The sequence below is a fragment of the Schistocerca nitens genome, chromosome 5 (assembly GCF_023898315.1).
Source record: "Schistocerca nitens isolate TAMUIC-IGC-003100 chromosome 5, iqSchNite1.1, whole genome shotgun sequence".
NCBI classification, from domain to species: Eukaryota; Metazoa; Arthropoda; class Insecta; order Orthoptera; family Acrididae; genus Schistocerca; species Schistocerca nitens.
The window spans coordinates 533948614-533968582 of NC_064618.1; positions in this window are offsets into that span (position 1 = coordinate 533948614).

Here is a 19969-nt window from a genome sequence, read left to right on the forward strand (position 1 = left end):
CTGCAACGACAAAAGGCAGAGCTAAGCACTATCTGTCGGCGAATTAAGGGAGCTATAAAGTTTCATTTAGTTGTACATTTGTTCGCTTGAGGCGCTGTTGACTAGGCGTCAGCGTCAGTTGATGGTAAGATGGCGACCGCTCAACAGAAAGCTTTCCACACTAACGGGAAAGTCAACCGTCACAATGTCTGTATATGGGGCACTGAGAATCCGCGGGAAACAACTCAGTATGAACGTGACTCGCCTAAGGTGAACGTTTTCTGCGCCATTTCAGCCAATAAAGTTTCTGGTTCCTTTTTCTTCGAAGGTGCTACTGTAACTGGACTACAGTATCTGGAGATGTTAGAGAATTGGCTGTTCCCTCAGCTCGAACAAGAAGCACAACAATACATATTTCAGCAGGATGGAGCGCCATCACATTGGCACTTATCTGTCTGTAACTACCTGAACGTCAACTACCCGAGGCGATGGATCGGCCGCCAGGCAGCCCGTGACAGAGCACTTCATCATTGGCCTCCAAGAAGCCCTGATCTTACCCCCTGCGATTTTTTCTTATGGGGGTATGTTAAGGATATGGTGTTTCGGCCACCTCTCCCAGCCACCATTGATGATTTGAAACGAGAAATAACAGCAGCTATCCAAACTGTTATGCCTGATATGCTACAGAGAGTGTGGAACGAGTTGGAGTATCGGATTGATATTGCTCGAGTGTCTGGAGGGGGCCATATTGAACATCTCTGAACTTGTTTTTGAGTGAAAAAAAACCTTTTTAAATACTCTTTGTAATGATGTATAACAGAAGGTTATATTATGTTTCTTTCATTACATACACATTTTTAAAGTTGTGGTATTCTTTTTGAATCACCCTGTACTTGGGGTGGTATATCGCTACAGTGGCTGAAGATTAAATAGAATTTACTTAAAAATCGATAGGATATAAATCAAAATCAAGTAACATGAGTAGAGTCAGAAAAGTATCAGAACAGACTTTATTCTCCATAATTAACAACTGACAAACAGGGTTACAGGCACTATCGGAGCAACAACATTATTTTCATTATATTCATAATTAAGTCTGCCATTCCAGTCTGCTGATATAGGTTCGAAGAGGCAGTTTATACGCAGTTCATGTGGGCCATATGCTCCAAAACTATAGTTGCTGCGTCCTGTGTTCCTCCGGCAGAGAAATTTTTTGTGCTCTGTGGAGAATGAAAATGTCTAAGCCGTTTCGCATGACGTGAGGTAGTACCTGGTATTACGTGAGGCTATACATGGTTAACCTGCTAGCTTATGAACAGTGGAACAGCAACTGTTCTTCGTCAGGTGCTACTTGAGTTACGTTTATGATATAAATAAGAATAAATGTGAACTTTCAAGAAAGTTTACGTGGAATGAAACGCAAAATTTTGAGATGTAATTTATCTAAACTTCCACTGTGTTCACCTAGTGCTTACACAAGAGCCAATGGACTTCAAAAAACATAGGGAACCAAAATGTGAGTACTCCTGTAATTGTAAATACCCTTAATACAACGATAACTTAAATTTGCTACCAGAAAACACTACACGTCTCACATTAAAGCATTTATTGTCAAAAATGATCTGTTTTATTATTTTATAGAGCACCGAAGATGTTTAATAAGAATATGTGAAGCATCATACGTACAGTATTTATCCCATCCACGTGATAAACTTGACTAACACTTTTTCCAGGTGCAAGATACTAACTGATCAATCGTGAAATCAGTTTGCTTCATATGTGAAATAAGAATCTTGTTCATTTGCTGTGCCTTGTCTATACTCATGTGTGAATTTGATGAGGATTATTGTAGATTAATCTTCGTTGATCCATTATGGCTCGTGGGACGACGGCTGGCATGAACTTCTTGATGCAATAATTTACCAACAGCCGTATGATTTGTAGAAGTTTATTTTATTTTACGAACTTCCATGTGCTACCAGTTTCGGCATTACTTTGATGCCATCTTCAGGCCCTACTCGTCATGACTATGACATCGAAGTTCATAAAATAAAATAAACTTCTACAAATCATACGGCTGTTGGTAAATTATTGCATCAAGAAAAAAAATTGTAGATTAGGCGTAATTTTGTTCCATATATTGTCTGTAACGAGATCCTCAACGATGAAGAACATGCTAGGAAAACAAGGTTACATAAAATATATATATTTACGAAAATGATTATTTTAATGTTCCTGTCATAGACCCAATGATAAATGTAGAATAAGTCAACAAATATTAAGTATATTGCCGTTTAACATGTAATAATAAACTTGTCAAAAAACTTGTCTATGTACTAAACACTGAGGTGAGTAATACAATTCTTACGGTATTGTAGCCATTCAACATCAAAGGAAAAAAATTTCTGTGTGCGCATTTCGGGTCAGATTTTTCGTGAAAACGTCGGGATCATATCTTAACAAGTGTTTCGTGATAATATGTAATGTTGTACAATATTTATAGAACAGATAAATCAAACGTTTAAACTGTCGCTCTCCACTCTACTTCCAATGGGCCAACTACGCAATCTCTTTGCGACATTTTTTCATTTCGTTTCCTATGCTACTTTCCTCCGACGTGTTTTTTCTATAATTTCGAGTATGTTTACGAGTCAAATGAGACGACGTCTTTCACTATTTTGTAATTTCGAATTTATCATGTTCCGGTTACTATTTTTATCGTCTCACTTTACGTTCTAGTAGTGCTGCGTAATCTTTTCACAGCGACAACCGATTCTGAGTCCTAGCTAGACACGATTACGCGTTACATAAGTTTATAACTGTACACAAAGCTAATTAACGATCATGCGCATGCACCTACTCTGATACGATGATGTCACAGGCCAAACAAATACTGCGCAATAAACACGTACAGAAAAGATCTATCCGTTGTGGGATCAGCCATTGTTTAAGCATTATTGGTCTCTTAGTTACCAGCGATTCATATCTGACGATATTTTGTCACACAAAAAGTTCGACCGACGAGTGATAGACGTTTTCACGCAAAAACGTTAGTTTACAACATTTATTTACATCGATCATATTAATGCACTGAAGATGCGCAAAAGTCAGATGTTCCCTAACACACACGTTATTAGATGTTGATAACTACTATGACCGTACTGTTCAACAAAGAAATACATCAACAAAGTAGTAGGAACTGACCACCAATAAATCGTTTTCACTCTTCTTAAACTCAACTATATTAGCAGGCAAATTTCTCATGGCTGCTGGTAAGCTGTTTGAAACTTTTGTTAATGAATAACGGACACCTTTCTGGACCATAGTAAATAACTTTAAATCTTTGTTAAAATTATTCTAATTTCTGGAAGTTATTCCTGAACTGAGCTGTTGATTTCAAAAAGAGAGGTACTACTTAGAAATAGTTTCATTAAGGAATAAACTTATTGGGAAGTAGTAGTCAGAACACCACTTCCTTGAACAGAACACTCAAGGGCGTTGTTGATTTCACACTGCAAATAATTCGTATAACGCGCATGTGGAATAGGGAAGTTTCAGCTTAGCTGGATGAGTTACCTCAAAAAATCAACGCATATGATATAATGAGATGAAAGTACGCGAAGTATGCAGGATATTTTATTTATGTTTTTAGCTGATAGGATATGGAGTGCCTAAAAAGATTTGTTTAGGCGCTTCGCCAGTTTTGTGGTATGTTTCTGGAAACTGAATTTACTATTGGTTTGTAATTAAAAAAAATGAACTGTCACTATTTTCCGTCTGCTTGTCATATTTTAGGCGTATACAAGGGGGAAGGGGGCACTTTTCAAGTGCTGAGCTACGTAGAGGACATCTTTTCAAAATTTAGTAACAAAGAATTGTCTTGGAACATTTATTACTGTCCTTGAAAATTTAACTAAACAATCTCTCTAAATCAAAACTTGATTTGCTATTTATTGCAATATTTTTGTCATATTGCAAAAAAATTCATTTGGTAATTTTACTGATGAAAACTCATTAACATACACAAGAAAACTTATGGCCCTAAGACAAAACCGTGTAGAACACCACAGATCATTATTTCCCGGTTGGATGATGACTGGCAGCTTAATACATGACATCTTCCTGTTCACAACATTCGTTTCCCATCAGCATTAGTGTTACCGAACCGTCGATTAGGAGATCATTATAGACAGAGCACTTACTTAGATTCTGGAAGAAAATCGTCTGTCCTCTTTCAAAGGAACCATCCTCCAACTCACCTTAAGATATTTCGAGAAATCACGGAAAACCTAAACTTGGTTGGCCACACGGGGATGTTAACCTCACTCCTCCTGAACACCAATGGCCTATCACTACGCCACCTTTCCCGGTGTTTTGAAATGGCGCAAGAATCCGATAAATTATGGAAAATTTGATCACAAACTACAGTTCGTGGTTGTGCACTGGAAGAATTAATTTGTACCTGTTCATTTAGACAATATGCTCATGAATTAATATTGATGTGTCCTGTATTCTTCTGACAGTAGCAGTTTTATTCTGTTGTGAAGAATGCACTTAAATGTTGCTGTTTTGGATGGTGTGGTTTACGGTATCGCTTATGTCTGTACTAGGTTAAGTTCCCTGTTCATAGTTGATGAAAAGTCGTGGAATATATCATAATATCGTGCCGAACCTCATTTTTCTTGGCGTAGTACAGCAGCGCGACGTAGCATGGACTCAACATGATGTTGAAAATCCCCTGCAGAAATACTGAGTCATGTTGCGTCTTTAGTCGTCCGTAAGTCTAAAAGTGTTCCCGGTGAAGGATTTTTACCTCTAGATAATGTTCCATATACGTTCGGTGGTATTCACATTGGCGATCTGAGTGGAGAAATCATTCGCTCTAAATATCGAGAATGTTCTTCTAACCAATCGCAAACAGTTTTGGCACGGTGACGTGGCCCATTGTCAACCATAATAATTCCACCGTTGTTTAGGAACATGAAGTCCATGACTGATTGGAAAAGGTCTCCAGGTAGCCGAACATAGTCATTCCCAGTCAATTATCGATTCAAATAGACCAGAGGTCCCACTCCATTCCACGCAAACATAGCACACACCATCGTGGAGCCACCACCAATTAGCCCAGTGCCTTGCTGACAACTTGGCTCTATGGCTTCGTGAGATCTACGCCACACTCGAAACCTACCTTAAACCACTACCGATTGAAATCGGTAATCACTTGACCAGCTCACGGTATTCCCGTTGTCTAGGGTCAGACCTATATGATCACGAGCCCAGGAATGGCGCTGCGGGCGATGTCGGGCTATTGCAAAGGCACTGGCGTCGGTCGTCTGCTTCAGTAGCCCATTAACGTCAAATTACGCAGCACTGACCTAAGGGATAACTCCGTCGTTACGCCCCAGATTTGTTCCCGTGGTTATATTACGCAGTGTTGCTTGTCTGTTAGCACTGACAACTCTACGTTACCCTCTGTCGTTAACTGGAGGCCGTTAGCCACTGCGTTGTCCGTGATCAGAGATAAGGCCTGAAATTTGGAATTTTCGGCAGGCTCATGACACTGTGGATCGCGAAGTATTGGATTCGGTAAAGATTTTAGGACTGATTACCTCAGATGTTAAGTCCCAAAGTGTTTAGAGCCAATTGAACCATTTTCGGTAAGGATTTTCTAAACTGAATGTCCCATGGATCGAACTCTAATTACTATTGGCACTACACACGCTGGCAGATGAAGTTCACAGGGCGCCGTAACCACACGCTGCCATCGGATCGCCACGTTGTGTACCGTGATTCGTCACTCCACCCAAACGTTTTTCCACTGTTCAGTCGTCCAATGTGTACACTCCTTAAACCATCGAGGCGTCTTTTGGCATTTACCGGCATGATGTGTGGCTTATGAGCAGCCGCTCGACCATGAAATCCGAGTTCTCTCTCCTACAGCTTAACTGTTATCGTACTTGGAGTGGATGCTGATGCAGTTTGCAATTCTTGTGTGATGGTCTGGATAGACGTCTGCCTATAACACATTATGACCCTCTTCAACTGTCGGCGGTCTCTGTTAGTCAACAGATGAGGTGAGCATGTACGCTTCTTCATGCCAGGCCTCACCGACCGACATCGATACCTATCCTCAATGCAGCACTCCGTGAAGAATGGCCTGTCATTCGCCAAGATACATTCCAGCACCTAATTGAACGTATGCCTGCGAGGGTGGAAGCTGTCATCAAGGCTAAGTGTGGCCCAGGACCGTTTTGAATTCCAGCGTTATCAATGGAGGGCGCCACGAACTTGTAAGTCTAGTTTCAGCCAGGTGTCTAGATACTTTTGATCACATGGCGTAAGACGAAGATCCAGTTATCTTTCTTCTGTACTGTTGCCATTCAGGTGTGAGACTATTGAAGTGGAGAGCTGTATGTAATGAAGGCAGGGAGTATTGCTTTAGTTTGCCACCATGCAGGTGGATTCAGTTCCCCACCCGGCTGCCCTGACCGCAGGAGTGGAACGCAAGAAACATGATGCCGCACACTGGTCCGACACTCCCGACAACAGAGGCGAGGCGAGCGCGCGGTCTCGATTGCCGGCGAACGACCAGCTGCTGGCAGGCTTCGCGTCCGAGCCATAACAACTCCTTACGCAATCATCGGGCTGTCACGGCGCGGGAGCGACGGCGTACGCCCCGCATCCGACATCACTCCTGCGTGTTTATGAGCGGAATTACGTCTGGAAAATAAGCAAAGAGCTCGCGGAATATAACTGTCATAGGCTGACAGTTCCATAAACACGAAAACAGCGCGCTTCCAAGACTTCGGAAAGCCCCGCACAGCACCACATGCCAGCCCTGTGACATGTTTAGGCATACAGATGCCGACAGCACGACGAGTCTCGCGAGACGCGCAGAAATAAAGCGCGAAAAAAATATACTGGGAGACAGTAAGGGAATTTTCAATTATAATAACGTCATGTATAATCCGTGGCAGACTGCAGGATGCTTCTTTATGAATCACTGAACATATTTTTTTCATAATTTACAACAGCCAACAGGCATGTACATCAGAACGAGACAAGACATTCACCGCAGGCTCTTAGCGTTGCTACAATAACTATGGACTCCTGTAGCCTTCTGTTTTTTCGTATGCTTGCAGTACCCGTCTCTGTAACCGTAACCTCAGTCATCCTCCAGTACGAGATAACTTCTTCTTCACAACAAGCTTCCTACATATTCAGCCCTAATTAGTCAGTTACTTAATTTCTTGTTCCACTGATCATTGGCGCGTTTTCAGTCGATTTGATAGAGTTGATAGGTGGCAGAAGCCCCCTCTAATATTTCTATGTTACTCTGAGTAATTCGATTTTCCTCGCTAATTGCATGCGGTGAAAAGTTACTAATCCTTCACACGCGGACTTCCCATGCAGCGTCTCTCGTCACCCGCGTGGTCCGGTGACAGGCGGGCTCTGCTGATCTTGAGAGGGTTAAGCCGTCGGGTGTGAGGGAGTCGAGTGAATGCTTTCCAGACGCCGACATTGTCAGTAGAGCGGCGGAGACACGCACGCAGGGGCCTGAAGGAGCGGCTGGGCTAGAGATTCCGTTACTTCGCAGAAACTTAGCGAAAACACTTTCTGGCGAGCTACCAGCGAGGCGTGGGAATGACTTGTGTCCCCAGGCAGTCTTGGTGTGCAAATTCCCGCGTTTTCTGCCAAATCGTAACTGTGATTGGCTTGCTCAGGACATAGATCCGTGACGTAGCAAAATCGGCGCAGAAATTGGCGCCAAGAATCTCCATTGGTGGAATGGTAGTGCATAGGCAATAGAGTGGAATTAGCCGCCGGTTTTCGAGTTGCTGATTGGAACGTTTAACCACGGCCACTGTCGTGGGGGCGGAAATGTTCTGTGTTCAGTTTGAACGGGTGCTCTTGTGGTAGTCGGCTCTCGCCTTTCAGTTGGGGTAGGTTACAAGACTGAGCTCTCGCTGCTCTGGACAGCCTGCCTTCCATTGGCTGTCTAATATACTATTATTTAATTGTAACTGTTGGACAAAGTTGCTTAAGTTTCGACTTCAACGTAACTTTCCGAGTACAGTTGGCAATTGAGTGTTCTGCGTACAAGCGGCCTATGTTGTCTGTCTTGAGCAGTGTTGGCTAAAGTTGACTGTATCGGAATTACTGTATGACTTCGCTTTTTCAAATCAATCACTGTACCGTCAGTGATTGTGTGGCTAGCCTTCTTCGTCTCCCTCAGAGGCGCATTTGTATTAATAGGAACTCTTTAGTCTGGAACAACCAGACCAGGATAATTTGTTTCAGGCTATACTCGCGACATTATCATTACCACGACAGGACGTCGAAGCAACCAGCCATCGCTTCCGGTACGCCAGATCGTGTTCTTGCAGTTAAGAAGACAGCTTGGTAATGTGTGTCCACTGCACCGGCAGCTTAGGGAATTTTGCTAGGTGATAATCAGAGCTCAGCAGAGCGCGCCTGTTCGTCTTATCTAACTTTGTTCTGTCTTGGGTGTTCATTGTCTGAGTTCTCACTACTGTAGCAGCAATTAATGTTGGGTTGGCTGTGTGTTTCTCTTAAGATTTGAGTTGCAAGGAATTGGCTCCACATACCACTTCGTCATAAGTGTCACAATCTAGCTTAGGGACAACTTCACCTTCACAGCATTTATTTTAGTATCCAATTTGAGTCAATTTGATGTATTGTAAATGTTTCATTTGTTTTGTTTATTATTTTGAGTTTAGTCATAATAGATCATATTGTTATTTTGGACAGAACTTTCATTCTGTTAATCGGTAGAGCAACCGTATCATTTCTCACTACGTTAATGAAACTTTCCTTTATTTAGCTTATTTATCAAATTAAATTATTGCAGGTGCCAAACTCTTCTCTACTCCACTTACAGGGTCGATTACAGTCAGTTCGCATTTCTTTTTAATCCATGTGAAACAGCAAAAGTCGGAGTTAGAATGGGGGGGGGGGCTTAGAGCGTCATATACATATGTAGATTCTAGTAGAATTTAGTGTTAAATACACTGCTAGCCCCGGCACCTCGCAGAGTACCTGTAATGTTTTTAAGGTACGCTGATATGATTTACATTCTAAGACAAAAAAAAAGACGTACCGTGAAGGAATCATCATCATGTGACGGAAATCAGTAGATGTGATGTGCATATTACAACCAAACAAATGATTGATAGATAGATATTCATCGATCTCAGGCCCTGCAGACAACGCGCTGCTTCCACAAACTGCCTCCATTCCTTCCTGTTTTGTGCCCGGTTCCTTCCAGGTGTCTTCAATTCCCAGGGCTGCTAGGTCGCCGGGCGGAGTGGCCGAGCGGTTCTAGGCGCTACATCCTGGAACCACGCGACCGCTACGGTCGCAGGTTCGAATCCTGCCTCGGCCAAGGATGTGTGTGATGTCCTTAGGTTAGTTAGGTTTAAGTAGTTCTAAGTTCTAGGGGACTGATGACCTCAGGTGTTTAGTCCCATAGTGCTCAGAGCCATTTGAGGTGCTAGGTCGTTCGCCAGGTCGTCCATCCAGCGCTGCCTTGGTCGTCCAATGGGGCGTTTGGTGTTTGGTTTCCCTGCTAGTACCATCTTCGCCTGTCTTCCATCTGGCAAACGGTCTACATGGCCCGACCATTGTATTCTTTTGATCTGTAGGATAGTTGGTTGTCACATTAGAAAGTAGATTTTTCTCGTTTTTTGTCCTCCTCCATTCTCCGTTATCTAAAACTGGTCCCCATATCTTCCTCATTACTTTTCTTTCAAATATTAAATCAAGGAAAGAATATCAGGGGGAACGAAATGCACGCATTCCGCGAGAGAGGTGCTTGGCTCTAAATTGATCTTAGTGAACACTAAGATGAAAATCTACAACACAGTGATATGCCCAACAGTAATGTACGAAATGGTTCAAATGGCTCTGAGCACTATGGGACTTAACTGCTGAGGTCATCAGTCCCCTAGAACTTAGAACTACTTAAACCTAACTAACCTAAGGACATCACACACATCCATGCCCGAGGCAGGATTCGAACCTGCGACCGTAGCGGTCGCGCGGTTCCAGACTGTAGCGCCTAGAACCGGTCGGCAACTCCAGTAATGTACGGCTCAGAAACATGGAGCATGACTAAGCGAAACAAATGATTGCAATTTTTAAGAAAATGGATAACTTATTCAAGAGACAGCGCTTCACAAACTGAACAAGTCAATAAGGCGTTAATCCATCTCCAGCTCTTTTGCAAGCAGTTAATCGGCTTGGTGTTAATTGATAGAGTTCTTAGATGTTCTCCTGAGTGCTATCGTGCCAAATTCTTTCCAACTGGTGCGTTAGATAGCCAAATCCCGAGATGGTTGGAGGGCCCTGTCCCTAATGCTGCAAAAGTTCTCACCTGGGGAGACATCCGGCGAACTTGTTGGACAAGGTTGGTTTTGGCAAGCACGAAGGCAAGCAGTGGGAACTCTCGCCGTGTGGGGGCGGGCATTATCCCGCTGTAGTGTAAGCCGAGGGTGGTTTGCCACGAAGGGCAACAAAACGGAGAGTAGAATTTCGTCCATGAGCACTGTAAGGGGGCCGTGAAGGGCAACCGAAGATGTCCTCCTGTCAAAAGGAATTGCACCCCAGATCGGCATTCCTGGTTGTCCGGCGGTTTGGCGGGCTACAGTCAGGCTGGTATCCCACCAGTGTCCGGGAATCTCCAGACACGTCATTGGCATGAAACCGCATTGACTGGTGTAGATCTGTCTTCAGTGATGAGTCCCGCTTGTAACTGAGCCTCAATGACCAGCGAAGACGTGTCTGGAGGTTTACCTGTCAGCGGTGTGAGAAAAACCTGGCAGTTGCCCGCAGTACGGTCCGACACACAGGCGCGATAGTCTGGGGTGCAATTTCATTTATAGCAGGATCCTATTGGTTGTTATCCGCTGCACCCTTAACGCATAGCATTACGTCTACGATGAATGCCGGACATTTGCCACACCGGACATTTGCCACGCCGGACATTTGCCACACTTGCCCCTTCGCCAGGTAGTTTGAGTAGCGATCCCTCAGGTAAGGGACGCCCTTCCCCACACTACCTCTGTCCGCTTTCAAACCGCCGTCTCCACATCATACTCGATACAACCAGTACGTAAGGGACCTTCTTCTTCGACATCTTGGCCAAATACAGAGCTTCTTTTCCGAAATCGAAATATTTATAACATTTGGGAAACGAAAGCAATACCGACGATTATGTCAGCATGTAATTAGTTCTGCCAAGTATAAATATAGATTCCTCTGTCTGTACGGTAGCTTCCTTTCACGCTTACTGATTGCGATAGAAACAGTCCATCGGCATGGGAGCAACAAGAAAGGAACGATGAAACGAGAATGCGAATGTACGCTAATCATTTCTTTTTGATCACTGCATTTGTGCCTACTTTAATTACTACAACTGCATACCCAAAAGACAATAGGGAAAGAATAAATGGGTTTGTGAATGTTTGAAAAGAAGAACGACATACTCCATATTAATTTACTCTCTAAATACATTAGTTAATAAAGTGTATGGGACAATGTTCAAAACAACTGAAAACACGTTCACTAAATAGAGATAAGAACATCTATGATTGACATGTCATCTAAAGTCGACTTACAATTCTAAAATGTTAGAAATAAGGAAATGCAGTAATACAGAATGCTACGCTTGTAACGTACGTTGTTGTTCTACATTGTTTAGCTCTGGTATTTACAGGGTCACAGTGAAAGCATCTTAGGTTCTGGAGGGAAAACCCGTAATTGTAATTATCTGCGCTACAACAGAAACAAGAACGACAACTTAAGGAAAAATAATGTGAGCTCACTATCGACTTTGAAGCAGATAGTTCCTGTGACTTAGTGTGGGCAGAGGTTATACTCGACAACCGGAATAAATTAATAACTGGCTCCTTTTACCGACCCCCTGTCTCAGATGAAACAGTTGCTGAACAGTTCAAAGAAAAGAAAACTTGAGTCTCATCACAAATAGGTACCCTACTCATACAATTATAGTTGGCAGTTACTTCAATCTACCTTCCCCATGTTGACAAAAATACATTTTCATACCCTATTGTAAATAGAAAACAACTTCCGTAATTGTTCTAAATGTGGTGTCACCGCTAGACACCACACTTGCTAGGTGGTAACTTAAATCGGCCGCGGTCCTGTAGTACATGTCGGACCCGCGTGTCGCCACTGTGTAATCGCAAACCTAGCGCCACCACATGGCAGGTCACAAGACACGGACTAGACCTCGCCCCAGTTGTACGGACGACATTGCTTGCGACTAGACCTACCAAGTCTTCCTCTCATTTGCCGAGAGACAGATAGAATAGCCTTCAGCTTAGTCCATAGCTACGACCTAGCAAGGCGCCATTTGTATCAGTGCTTATAGCTTCCTAATATTCAAGAGAGATGTATTCCAACAAGAGAATAAAGTTAAGTATTATAAAACTACGTACTTTTCTTTAGCGCATTAATAAGTCTCATGTTCCAGAACTTCAAGCCCGTCTGCGTTAGTTTAGCGTGCACCTAGCTACCTCATTGTGTCTAGACTGTATGAACTAGACACAACATTATTTGGCAACGAGGATGGGATGCCGCGCCCACGTCGCATAAATTGATTGTACTTTGCTCTGATTTGCTTGTGTCATGGCTTCGCCACAATCTCCAGATGTACTGTCCGAATTTTTTCGCTTGCAGAATCAGCAGACGCAGGCGTTATTGGAAGCCCTTGGACAGCTCGTCCAGGGTCAACGTGCGCTGCAAAACGATGCGGCAGCCGCCGCTTCTTCGCTACCGCTGCCACAAAACGCTGTTGCACCTCCGTTTCGTAGTTTTGACGCAGCTCAAGAGTCGTGGACTGAGTGGTCCCGACAATTTGCCTTCCATCTAGCAGCCTACAGAATTCAAGGTAATGAGCGGCAGCCGTTTTTGCTTTCTTGTGTCGGTGTGTCTACCTACCGTGTGATAGTGAAATTGTTTCCCCGACGCGACGTAGCAACTCTGTCCTACGAAGAAATTTTGTCTGCTTTAGATGCCTATTTCAAAGAAACAGTAAATGTAGTTGCAAAACGGTATACGTTCTTTCGTACAAAACGTACGGCCGGTCAGACTCATAGGGAGTGGGTTGCAACTTTGCAAGGACTTACTAGGGAGTGTGCCTTTGAATGTGACTGTGGACTTCCTTATTCAGATACTATGGTGCGTGATGCAATAGCACAGAACGTTTCTGATGTTCGCATACGGGAACAGATTTTGAAACTCGTAAATCCCTCCCTTCAACAAGTGATAGACATATTGGATAGGCAAGACACACTTGACTTTGCTCAGGCATCATTTGAAACTTCGCCAGCAGTGTGTCACATTCACCGGCCCGCCGGGCCCGCTGCACGGGACGCTAAGCGGCCCTCGCGCCCATCGCAGCAGCGGCAGCCTACCTTGCAAACACGTGCGCCGCGTAAGCAAGCAACTGCAGTGAAATCATGCCCGCGGTGTGCTACTAGACATTCGCGTGCAAATTGCCCGTCACGCCAAGCTATTTGCTTTTACTGTCGAAAGGAAGGACATGTACAAAGTGTTTGCCAGAAAAGGCTTAGATCAGACAATCACAATAATTCCAGGCCCTTTGCTTCGCGCCGGAATCGAACCCAAGACAATCAGGCTCGTGGACCTTCGCCCATGGACATTCATGTAGTTCATTCCCACCCGTCCAGTGACACTTTAGCTAACAGTGACTGTGTTCGTCCCACAAAAAGTGTGCGTAGACGTCGCAGGAAATCCCGTAAAGTCGCAAGTGCTTCTGTACCTGTATCAGTTCAAATTGCACAAGACAGTCGCTCTTGTCGTCAGCAGGACAATAAACTTTTTGTGGCCTTAGACTTTGAAGGCAAAGTGATACCATTCCAGCTCGATACCGGAGCTGCAGTTTCATTGCTCAATCACGACACGTACAAACAACTGGGCAAACCGCCATTGCGTGCCGCAAATGTTACGTTACATAGTTACTCAGGACAGCATATACCTGTGTTAGGACAGTTCAGCCTTCTCGCAACATACAAGGGACAAACAAAACTTGTGTCATTTTACGTTCTTCGTTCTTCTACTGCAGTGAACTTGTTTGGTTTAGATTTGTTTCAATTGTTTAATTTGTCTATAGTAAATCAGGTCCTATCAGTGAATCAGACTGTGCCTTCCGCCAGTGTTTCTAGTCTTTGTGAAGAATTTGCAGACATTTTTGCACCGGGCCTTGGTTGCGCTCAGAACTATGCTGCACATTTGGAATTGAAAGACAACGCGCAACCGAAATTTTTCAGAGCGCGCAATGTTCCCCACGCGTTGCGTGATGAGGTCGCAAGAACATTGCACGATTTAGAATCTCAAGGTGTAATTGAACGTGTGCAGGCTTCTCTCTGGGCCTCACCCTTAGTAATTTTGCCAAAACCTTCCGGAAAATTGAGACTTTGTGTGGACTTCAAGGCAACTGTGAATCCACAACTTGTGACTGCAACTTTTCCTTTGCCCCGCCCGGAAGATCTTTTTGACAAACTGTGCTCGGGAAAATATTTTTCAAAATTGGACCTCGCAGATGCGTACTTGCAAATACCTGTCGACGAAGAATCCCAGCGCGTCTTGGTGGTCAACACGCATCTTGGCTTGTATCGCTTCAAAAGACTGCCATTCGGGGGTGCATCCGCACCTGCATTGTTTTAGCAACATTTCCAAACAGGTTTGTGCCGCGCGCTTCTTCCATTTCAGCTCCGCTTCATCGCTTACGCCGTAAAGGTGTTCCGTTCGTCTGGACGGCGGAATGCGAACGCGCCTTTCGCCAGTTGCAATCGGCGTTACTTTCAAATACTTGCCTTACGCCATTCGATCCCCGCAAACCCCTTATGTTGATGGTAGATGCATCGGATTTCGGGATCGGTGCTGTGCTTGCGCACAAAGATGGCTCGCATGATCGCCCTATTGCCTTTGCGTCCAAATTGCTCTCATCTGCGCAAAGAAATTATTCACAGATAGAGAAAGAAGCTTTAGCTCTCGTGTTTGGTGTTACCAAGTTCCATGACTTCTTGTATGGTCGTCACTTTACCATCATCACCGACCACAAACCTTTGACATCGCTTTTTCATCCGAACAAGCCTGTACCTCCACGTACAGCGCAGAAATTCATTCGCTAGTCACTTTTTCTCTCGCAGTACCGCTACGATATCTTGTATCGGTCCACTGCTCAGCACGGAAACGCTGATGCGTTGTCCCGTTTGCCAGTTGCTGAGGATAAAGCATTCGATTCTTCCGAACTTGCTTGCATGTTCATTGATTCAGAAACCGATGACGTGGTCGCATCGTTTCCGATTGATTTTCGTCGTGTAGCTACAGCCACAGCTGCTGACCCTGTCCTTGCTACTGTTTTGCGTTTTGTTGCTACGCAATGGCCCTTGTCAAAGTCACGGATCGAGGATCCTTTGGTTCGCCGTTTTTTTTGCTCACAAGGAGAGACTTTTTGTGCGACGTGGTGTTTTGTTGTTGCGTTCCGATAATGATCAATCCCGTGTCGTGGTCCCACGTTCGTTACAGTCCTCTGTCTTAAAGCTTCTTCACCAAGGACATTGGGGTATAGTGCGTACGAAACAACTTGCTCGTCAGCACTGTACTTGGCTCGGACTCGATGCTGCGATTACGAATATGTGCTCCTCTTGCGTGGCGTGTGCCGAACAACAATCCGCACCGCCGCGGACATTCTTTGCATGGCCGAAAGCCACTTCCCCTTGGCAACGCTTGCATATCGATTTTGCTGGTCCATTCTGGAATGCTCGATGGTTGGTTGTGGTCGATGCTTTCAGTAATTTTCCTTTTGTTGTCAGGATGTCTTCCACGACGTCTTCTGCCACAATCCAAGCCTTGTCTGCCATCTTTTGCATTGAAGGTCTTCCGCAGACTATTGTTTCCGACAATGGTCCACAATTCATGTCCGCAGAATTTCAGTCATTCTGCACGGCCAATGGTATTCAACATTTGACATCCGCGCCGTTTTCGCCTCAGTCAAACGGTGCCGCTGAACGATTGGTCCGGACTTTCAAGTCCCAGATGTTGAAATTGAGAGTCGCATTCTCGGGAGGACGCTTTGTTGCTCTTTTTGTCTTCGTATCGCTCTCAGCCCCGCGATGGTCGCTCGCCGGCTGAATTGCTTCATGGTCGTCCTCATCGCACCCTGATGTCTTTGCTGCATCCGCCGCATCAGGTTCCTGTGCAGCGGCAGACTCCGGTTTTTGCTCCTGGCGACGTTGTCTATTATCGCAACTATCGCGGTTCACGGCGTTGGCTCGCAGGGCGCATTCTTCGCTGCCTCGGCCGCGCGATGTATTTGGTTTTGGGGGCCTCTGGTGAGGTGCGTCGGCATCTCAATCAGCTGCGCCTCTGTCGTCGCCTGGGTTCTGCCGCTCCCCGTCTGCTTTCAGCGACGGAGCCGTCAGGTCAGCGCCCTGGGGACCCATCTACTGGCTCGCCTCATCCCCAGGTGTTACCGACGCTGCCTTCCATTTTGCCTCATGGCGTCGCGCCGCCGCCGCAGCAGCCGCCGCAGCCGCCGCCGGCGCCGCCCGCAGTGGACGCGTCGCTGCAACCGCCTGGCGCCTCCCTGGGTCACGCGCCGCCGCTCGCTTCCCGTGCCCAGCCGTCCTCCGCCATGGACCTCTTGCCCGCTCCGGACCAGATGTCGTCGTCGCGCGTCGGCTTCCCCGACGCAATGGAGGTCGACCCTTCGGCCCCTCTTGTCTCATTACGTGCGCGTACACCTCATGTTGACGTGCACCCTGGACTAGGTTTGCAGGCGTTTCCTAGCTCCCCTCGGACCGAATGGCCGGGTGCGGGTGGCACAGCCTCGCCTGTTGTTAGGCTCCCCACCTCATCGCATACGTCAACATGGGGTCCTCCCCACGGCGGGCGGAAGCCTTATCTCACGACCGTTCGCCGATTTGCGGGGGAGGAATGTGGTGTCACCGCTAGACACCACACTTGCTAGGTGGTAACTTAAATCGGCCGCGGTCCTGTAGTACATGTCGGACCCGCGTGTCGCCACTGTGTAATCGCAAACCTAGCGCCACCACATGGCAGGTCACAAGACACGGACTAGACCTCGCCCCAGTTGTACGGACGACATAGCTTGCGACTAGACCTACCAAGTCTTCCTCTCATTTGCCGAGAGACAGATAGAATAGCCTTCAGCTTAGTCCATAGCTACGACCTAGCAAGGCGCCATTTGTATCAGTGCTTATAGCTTCCTAATATTCAAGAGAGATGTATTCCAACAAGAGAATAAAGTTAAGTATTATAAAACTACGTACTTTTCTTTAGCGCATTAATAAGTCTCATGTTCCAGAACTTCAAGCCCGTCTGCGTTAGTTTAGCGTGCACCTAGCTACCTCATTGTGTCTAGACTGTATGAACTAGACACCACACTAAATGCTTTTTTAAAAATTATTTTTAACAATTAGTTGATAAGGCCATTCAAATTGTAAATGTTTACGAAAACACACTTGACCTCTTAGCCACAAATAACCCTGAGCATCACGACGGATACAGGGATTAGTGAACACGCAGTCGTAGTGAGGCTCACTTCCGTAACAAAGAAATTCACAAAACCAAACGCGAAATATATCTATTTATAAAAGCAGGTAAAAATTCGGGTGACGTCTTTCTAAGAGATAGTCTCCAATCCTTCCAAACTATGTAAATGGAGACTATATGTGGCTTAAGTTCAAACAAATAGTATCAACAGTACTCGAGATATTCATAGCAAATAAAGTAATAAGAGACGGAACTGATCCCCCATGGTACACAAAACACGACAGAAAGCTTTTGCAGGAGCACCGCAAAAGGCACGTATAATTTAGCCGAACGCAAAATCTCCAAGATTGGTGAAGTTTTACTGAGGCTCGAAATTTGGTGCGGATTTCAATGCGAGATGCATTTAATAGTTTCCACAACGAAACTCGCTCTAGAAATGTGGCGGTAAATCCAAAGAGGTACTGGTCCCATGTTAATTAAACCAGTGGAAAGGCTCAATAAGTACCTTTACTGCGCGACAGCGACGGTAATCTTACTGATGACAGTGCCACTAAAGTGGAGTTAGTAAATGCATTTTCCGAAATTCCTCCACCAAAGAAGACGAAATAAATATTCCAGAATTCGAAATGGGAACAGCTGCAAACATAATTTAGAAGTAGATATCCCTGGTGTTGCAAAGCAACTGAAATTACACTGTCAGTGACAGAGGAAATGATCAAATATCTTTTCAATAAGAAAAGTAGGTCTAATACATTTGTTTCTGATGTTCTTTAATAACAATTAATTTTCAGTAGTAATCTCCTTGCTTTTACTGACCTGTTTAAAGATAATCATCAATTTAGTAAGAAATTTTAATTTTTAAAGGACTGTACCTAAACGTACTTAAGTAGATTTACATCTACTATAAATGTTTGCAGCTAAACTTAAACAAAAAATATTTGAGGTGCCAAAATGTCTACCTTAGCATCAGATCAGTTTTGGGATGTCAATTTTAGGTGCAATTCAAAGGTTCAGTTCCCATTTTCTTTTACGAAAGCGTATACTATCAGTTTAACCAACCATGATATTTTACGTGATAGTTGCGATTCTGAAGCTTCAGAAAATTATTTTAGAACTCACAATTATGTAATAGTATGGCCATAATATTGGAAGATAGAAAAAAGTTATCTCAACGTGACAACAATAGGGATACTTTTGTGAGGCTTGTAACACTTTTTAATTTTTACATTAAAGGCTGATTCGCATCACACTTTGCACAGGCTTTGGACCGTGATAATGATAAATGACCATCTACCATTCTGGCGTGTGTAAAATCAGCCTAAACACGCTGAACTAATGTACACTCTATTTACAATTACAACTTAATATTAGCTCCGATAATGCTGCTTCAGTGTTTTAATAATTTTATGTCAGTAACCTGCGAGGACTCGGTGGTCTTCATAGTTTTTAATACATTATTTTTAACGTATTTTACTCCCGTTTCTGAATATGGGCAATGGCTTTCAAGCAAGACCTAATGTTGCCAGTCTCTTCATAATTCTTTATGATTCTCTCTATCCTGTCGTCCAGCTTCAAGTACTTCATCTTCCTCTTCTTACCTTCAAGATTCATTTCCAATTTCATGTACATACAGTTTGTGAGCTGTGCTTCCTTTTTCAAGCACTCCACCAAATAGTTGATTTTAGGGTGAGGGTTTCCAATAATACTATTTATTTTGTTGTGCCGCCCTTCAACAGCATTCGTCGTTCGCTGCCGTTTTCCGTAACAGTACCACATTTCTATTGCGATATCCTCATTCTCTAGCCAGTTATCCACAAAGTAGTCCAAGAATTGAGATAACCTTCCGTTATCAGGAGCTTCTGCATGAATCTCAATCCATCCATTGCTTACGTCCTCCCGTCTTACAACTGCCAGCGCTGCACACATGCTGACGTGAAGTCTTAAATCCTCGTTCTAGCGGTACTCCTCAGTTAGACCGAGAACTCGAGTTCTTCTCCATAAACTCTTCTTCATATGGAAACAGAATCCATTTATTTCAGTTGTGGGAAAAACTTGACGAATGGCCGATATCGCAGCTGCCTCAAAGTCCATCTTTACTTCTTTAGGACACCTCTCAGAGACTGCCTGTTTTATCAGACGAAACAGACGAACATATGTGTCTTTCTTCTTACTAGGTAGCAGTGCAAATGCAGTAGGAAGAATGTTTGTTTCTTTAATCGGGCCTCCTAAGTCTACGTGTATGGTGTAGATCTGTGCAAACTCCTTGCTGCATCTCTTAAAAGTTCCATCCATAAAAAAATGGGAACATGTTTTTAAACTTTCTTTTCCTTTGCTTCCACTAAAAATCATTATTCTCACCTCTAATCTATCGTCTTCCAGAAGAAAACTACTGCCATCTCCCATT